This window comes from Triticum dicoccoides, chromosome 4B (assembly GCF_002162155.2).
Source record: "Triticum dicoccoides isolate Atlit2015 ecotype Zavitan chromosome 4B, WEW_v2.0, whole genome shotgun sequence".
NCBI lineage: Eukaryota > Viridiplantae > Streptophyta > Magnoliopsida > Poales > Poaceae > Triticum > Triticum dicoccoides.
Genome location: NC_041387.1, coordinates 8751113 through 8758525, shown reverse-complemented (window position 1 = coordinate 8758525; position 7413 = coordinate 8751113). Strand labels below are relative to the sequence as shown.

The window sequence follows — 7413 nt, the reverse complement described above, 5'->3', positions numbered from 1 at the left end:
GTAGGCAAACTTCATAAGTAGACAGTTATTCTGAGCCGCTAAGTTTTTGATGCCTAGACCACCAAATTTTTTCGGTTTACAAACATTTTCCCAAGCAATCAAACATTTTGACCCTGTGCACGTCTCCTCGGCAGCCCAGAAGAAAGCCCGTCTAATCGCATCTAGGATTTTTAAAGTCTTTTTTGGCAACTTGAAGACGGATAGGAAGTATGTCGCAAGGGAATCCAAAACGAAGGAGATGAGGACTAGTCTCGCAGCGCGGTTGAGCAGCTTGGCACACCAGCCTGGAAGCAGTGATCTATAGGAAGTAACAAGTGGTTGGAAAACGAATGGTGGGAGCTTGTAGGGGGAGAGAGGCAGCCCAAGGTATGGTTGAGGGAAGCCGGAGATGGCGCATCCAAAGACATGAGAGATTGCTGCGGCACACGGCGAGTCGACATGTAAGGGAACGAAGGTGGTTTTATAGAAGTTGATGCACAGCCCCGTAGCAAGGCCAAAGTCATCTAAGATCAGCGTGTCGTCAGCGTACTGAAGGATGGTGGGTGGCAAGTCTTCGTACACAGGGTGGCGCAGATCATTGGCGTGGTCAGAGGCAGCCGACAGGATTAGTTGCTGGAAGATATCTGCAACAATGATGAAAAGGTAAGGGAAAATGGGGTCGCCCTGACGGAGATCATTTCTGCACTGAATCCAGTTACCAGGAACCCTGTTAAGAAGAACTGCAGTTCTGGCCGTGGAGAGCAGATCGTCAATCCAGGAGCAGAAGCGCTCAGGGAAGCCACGGTGCCTAAGGATTTTCAGAAGCAAAGGCCAGGAAATAGAGTCAAAGGCTTTCTTGATGTCCAGTTTAAGAACCATGGTGGTAGCCTTGCGTTTGTGACAGCAGTTTAGGTTGTCGGCAGACGGCAGTGTATATGAAGTTTTCGGCAATGTAACGTCCGGTGATAAAGCCTGTTTGATCACCATGGACAAGTAGTGGAATGAGGGGTTTAAGTCGATTAGTAAGAAGTTCGAGAGTTCGACAGTCATGAGCAAATATCAGTGCCATGACAATGGCGCGCCCAGCAGTCAGTTCTCTGGATTATATATAAGTTACAGTCAGTTCTCTGGACACAATCTTGAGCCTGAGTGTTGCACCTTGGACAGCAGCCGTGGGCAGGCAAGAGTCCAGGCCTAACCACTCCTACCAAAAAACAAAACGGCATCGACAAACCAAGGTTATTACACGGTGTAGCATAGCACTGACACCATCGCCAAATGCCAAAGTCTAAGGCAGAGTACAAATAACACGGTGAGGCCAACAAACAACCTCGCCCAGGACTAACCACACCAGGAGAAAATAGCCGGCAACCTTCAGAACATTGCTCTTCTAGCGATGCATATCAGGATGCTGGCATGAGAGGGGGGAACCATGCATGGACCCGTTTGTGAGCTACTCGATGTGCCTTCCAATAAGTTTACATGGTGCCACCTACCCGACTAACGCACTGAAAACATCTACGCTGTCTCGTCCTTGAAAATCTGCAGGCAGTTCTCTGAAGAATGGGAATAAAGTAGATTTGGTGCTACCATCATCCCAGACTAGTTGATCCCACCAGTACTGTTGTCCGAGTATCAATGGCGCATGATCTTCTTTCAGTAACCCAGATGGCAATTTTGTTAGCATGGGACAATTGTACACAAGGAAGCGCTGCAAGCTCGCGACTCCGAGCGTGCTGTCACATATGTTCTTCAGGTTTGTGAGGTGACTTAGTCCGAGTAACTTGAGACGAGGGAATGACGCCATAGCAGATGACATGGCAACTTCCTCGTCATCATCGGTCACTAACTCCGATATCAAATCGCAGTCAATCACACAAACTTCTTCTAGGCAGGGCAAATGCTTGACCCACGTGATTGATCTGATGCTGTGGCAGCCATCTAACAACAAAAATCTAAGTTTGGGTAGGCAAGCACGAGGCCTCACACCTTTCCGAACGATGCCTACCAATTTTTTGAGGTCGACCAATTGAAGCTGGTCAAGACTTTGGAAGAGCCAATCTGAATCCACATCGTTTTCACCACCAACCAGCAACTCCTCCAAACTTTCTATGCCACTTACTGCCAATATCTCGAGTTGATGTGCCCTCATTTTGCTAACAATTCTGGGACAAAGGTTGAGATTCTGCAAGCCGTTCACACTTTTTATATGAAGGGATTTCAGGGAGGCTTTAGAAAGATCGAGCAACCTGTGAAGTGAAGTGGTATCGGCCACTGTGAACCCAAGAAATTGTAACCTTGTCAAACTCTCAAGCTCCTTAATAAGTGCATGTGTTTTGTGCTCTGGGAGACAAGCACTATAGTATAAATCGAGGACCCTCAACATACCTAGTGCAGATATTATCCCATCTGGGATATATGTCAGCTCAGCTGTAAACCCTAAATATAGGTACCTCAAACTTTTCAATAGTTTACTCTCAATTGGGATCGACTGTATACAAGTGTATGAAAGATCAAGGTGCCGCAAATTCACTAGTGCTCCAACATCTGACGGGAGTTCTTGAATATTAGTATAACTTAGATTCAAGTAGGTGAGAGATGGAGCATCTGTGAAAAAGCCTACAGGAACCTTGCTAATCGTCCAGCAATAGTCCAGCACGAGAGTTAATAGGTCAGGGCAACTGCAATAATCAAGGATCTTCACATCACTCACACGTGAAAGGGAAATCCTATGGGACTTGCTCCACTCGTCTGGTTCTTCACTGTGATGTAATAGCCACTTGTTGTTACATCCATCGCCTTGTTGCTCTGCTACAATCCAAAGAGCTAGGCCTCGGATCATATCATGCATTCTCAGATAAATTTCCCCTCGAGGATGTTCTTCTAACAAGCAAGCTCTTTTTAAACATCCAACAACAGAGTGACCTCTCAGATAGCAGTTTTTGGTATCGTCATCTTCTTCATCAAGTAATCCATGTCCCATCCATAAATCTATCAAATAATTGGAGTAATTATAATATTTTGTTCCATTCAAGGCAAAGAAAAGAAAACATTTCTTTGTCCTGACATCTGGAAGGTGGTCGTAGCTAATATACAGTATAGGAAATAGGTTACTTTCTGCATCTGGAACTTTGTGGAATTGAGACTGTCGTATCAACATCACAGCGTGTTTCCATTCATGCTCGCTTTCTTTCATCGCCATAGCCTGACCAACTACCTTAAGAGCAAGTGGAAGACCTCCACACTTGTCCACAATACCCTCAGCATAACCTCTAATTTGAAGACTGCTGTTGGTTAGTCTGTTGCAGCCCGCATTCGCCTCAAAGAGACTCCAGGCTTCATCAGACCTCAGACTTTGTAACGTAATCACTAGATTATGTGCTTGCATCCTGTGACACATCTGTCGATCACGTGCTGTGACTACGACCATATTCCTATTTTGAGGTCCGATTTGGATGTAACCTTGTGGTATCCCGACCTTCACTAGGTCCAGTGGTTGCCAAAGGTTATCCACCAACAATAAAAACTTCCTTTCCTTCAAGAAGTTGTACAGAGATGCAGATCTAGCTGTGGTGCTCTCATCCTGTCCTAGCGTCAGGCCAAGCTGGGATGCGATGCTCTGCTGAACTGTAGCGGGATTCGGTTACTGATCAATTTCCACATAAATGACATGATCAAATTTGTGCATTTCTGCAGTGCAGCTGAACACGTTGTTTAATTGCTTAAGGAGAGTAGTTTTGCCAGCCCCTCCCATGCCACATATGCCAATGAAGGTGGTGGTGCCTTGTTCGATGCAAGCAACTATCTCCTCCATGTACTTGTTTTGCCCCACAATGTTAGGCGGCAGAGGAAGCTCTTTGCCAACTGGTGGTAGCAAACTGAAGATCCCATCATTCTGCGGAGGTCTCTCCATCAGTTCATCAACTTCTTTCTTCTTCTTTATGGCAGCACGACCAATCCGGTAGTTAAATAAACAATTCCAGGAGCAACCAAACATATATATTCTCCTTTCTTCATACTCATTCTTGATTCTGACTGATTCATTTTCTATCGATTTTGCACTCCCGATCCAACTTTTTGTTGAATCCCTTGGTCTCTTGCCCAACTGAATTTGTTCATCAATAGTATCAATGTGGGATTTTAAACCATCAGCGGCTCTTGCCAGTTTACGAACTTTGCTTCCAGGCTTGAGACAGTAACCAAAGTGCTTCTTGATCGGCTCCCATATCTCATTCACAAAGAGTCCAACAACTGGAGAGAGTACGCCATACTGAAACCCATGAGCCATGTGACTGCAAAGAGAAAAGGAATGTATATTCCCAATCAGCACCTGGATAAGTTCAGTAAAATAACAACTGGATCACTGGGGAAAAGTACTTTTAAATAACTCAGCAACAAGTTCCCAGAAATAATTATGATCCGTTCTGATGGAAAAAGAGCTAACTTTTAGATGAAAGGCATATAGTCCTGCTTTTTATTAAAGCAAAAGTAACAAAAGGAATTAACTGTGTTGTCGGGTTTCTTCTGCTGACAACTTAGATAGTATGGAGAACTCGGAAAAACATCTGTATGGCAATACTCTGCAGATTTTCTTTAGTTCAAAAATGAAAATATAATGGAAGAAATATATTGGATGGCCAAGGGTTCAAAAATAAATGTCCTACTTGTCTCACTAGTACTCAAAATTTCCTCATCCACTAGTGAATCGAGACAAAAGAATTCTTCGATTTGTAAATGATCATCATGTGCATATACAACTGTGATATGATGCAAAAGAATTAAGTTCCTGAATTTGTTGGGAAACATTTGGATTAAATCCTGAGGAAAAAAACAGTAAACTGATCGGGAAATATATGTGGCATGCACTGCACGCCAAGAACACCCCCAAAGATCCCTAAATGTTTGCGCTGGATTCGATTTTTGGCAAATGAATGAGCTCTTTGAGAAAGGCAGGTGATTCGATTAGTACCTCTGGCCTCCACGGATTGCAGGAGGGAGCTGATCGGAGGAGGTAGGAGCGGACCAAGACTTCAAGACTACCCTTCTGCTCTTCTCCAGCACAAGATAGATGCGCTTGAGAAGTGTTGACCAACCACTACTCTTGCCGGAGGAAGAAGGAAGGAAATTCACACAGGCAGATGCAATGCAATCATGCAATTTTTGCAAACCAACTCTGGTCTCCAGCTCATTTCGGACTAAACTATCTCTTTTGATGGTTACGTTAAGTGTTCCAGAAAGCATATGACAAAAGATGCTTCTCTTCTAGCACAAAAGAAAGGAAAGATGCTTACCTAACGGTCCATAATGATTTTTAAATTCCCAACTTGTGCTTGTTGACAAGATGGTAGATGTGCAATTATTGGAGCAGTGAATGGCAATAGCTGAGATGATTGAAGAAGGATAATACCGTGTGGATAGTGACTATTGGGCTGGTAGCTGCACATTTTTTTTGTGGCCGTGATTCTTCAAGCGTGTGAGTAGTGAAAGGACCAAAGGCCTGAGATGGATATTTTGTACTCCCTCCGTTCCTAAATATAAGTCTTTGTAGAGATGGATATATAGTCTGCATCCGTATATAATCCATAGTGGGATCTCTACAAAGACTTATATTTAGGAACGGAGGGAGTATTTGGTATGATGTGGTGATTCTTATGATGCTGATAAAGATGTGCCTCTGATTCTTATAATACGGTAAAAAGAACTTAAGCGTTAAGCTTATGAAGCAATTTGTACTAGATTTGAGGAAAAAAAAAAGGAGTTGTTAAAGTCTGAACATGACAAGTGGCTGAAGTCACACACCACTTAACAGTTCTATTTTGACGCGGGTCTAGGTCTAGTTAAACACTCAAACATGCACAACTTCACCTTATCTCGTCTGTATATTTGTGTCTTTTCTTTGTATACTTGTTGGCTGATGAATTGATATAAAGACACTGCAAAGGTGCCAATTACATTTCAAGACCTAAGTAGCCAATTACATGCACAACTTTAAAGTAACCTACACCAGCTGACAATTTCAGTACGGAGTATAAGAGACAAGATGCTTACCTTCTTGCAGAAGAGAAAATAAAGTGCTTACCTTTTTTTTTAGAAAAGGAGGATGACCCCTGGCCTCTGCATCTGAGAGATGCATACGGCCACTTTATTAATTATTCTCGAGGACCTTACAAAGTATTACAGACAATATTTCTGAATCCACCATCTCAGCAACATATGCCGCTACTATTATCCATATGATGAAGGGATGCTAGTTGGACCACTACCTAAACCACTCACCTAAACCTAACATCAAAAGCCGGAAGCCCCAGCCGAGCCACATACCGGGTCTGGGGCACGATCCGGTCAGACACACTCTTGTGTCGTCGCAGCCATCTTCCACAGGTCCGTCTTCAGAATATATTGAGTCTTCTACCTTGTGTAGGCCACTCCGTCATCGACGTCACCATGACGTCAGACAGCTACCTCCACCTGCGCGAGTCCATCTCCGCGCATCGGGCGGCGAGCCTCCACAGCGCCATGCCGCCGATCTTCGCCGCCATCAATAAAGTGCTTACCTAGCGAGTAGCGACACATATGATTTAAATTCCCAGCTTGTGTTTGCTAATAATGTGCAATTATTGGACCAGTGAATGCCAATAGCTGAGATGAGAGAAGAAGCATAGTGCGCGTACGATCTTGTAGTTGAGCCGGTCCATGTCCTGGCTCGCGCGGGAGGTCGGGTCGATCTGCGCGAGCATGTCGTCGGCGCACTTGAGCACGCCGTACGCTAGCACGGGCAGCTAGGCAGGCGGGCGGAGTACTTGCCGGAGGTGGGTAGCGGGGCGGGCAGGGTGGACGCAGACGCCTTGGCGGAGATCCGCTCGAGGCCCGAGGCGAGCATGGAGGAGCAAGTGGCCGCCTCGGCCTGGAGCGCTTCCTCCTCCAGCTCCGCCGTCAGGTCGAGCAGCCGCTGCCGCCGCCACGACGTGGTGGAGTTGGGGCTGTGATGCGGATGGGGTGCGGGTTTGGAGGAGGAGGTGTGGGGAGGGGGCGGAAGGGGGTACTCGTCAACATCTGAGAGCGCGGCGGCGTTGTCGTCGTCGGCCATGGCGCCATGGCTGGGGCAGGTCACGAGGTAACATGGTCGTTGGATCAAAAATGGACAGCCCAGAAGCATAAAACACAGGACAAAAAAGGGATCAATTTTTTTTTGGGCCGGCACTACGGATCAGCCGGATGATATTTCCAAATTTTCAGCCGCCTCGGGAGCCATGCGATGAGGCCCCAGCCAACCGTCCGATTGTGGCTCCATGTGTGAACGCTGACTATCATGTGGGAAGTATTTTTTTTGTTTGATAAACTTCTTCTCCTTTATTCATTCATAAGTAAAGTAGTATCCTTTACAAGTAAAGGAATAACCTCATCAGGGGCGTTATCCATCCAAACACTTGGAGA

General features: G+C 45.5%; 1 pseudogene; it reads right to left on the bottom strand.

The window, feature by feature from the left end:
• Positions 1-1074: 1074 nt before the first annotated feature.
• LOC119294535 lies at positions 1075-5196 on the bottom strand (annotated as a pseudogene).
• Between the last annotated feature and the right edge of the window lie 2217 nt (positions 5197-7413).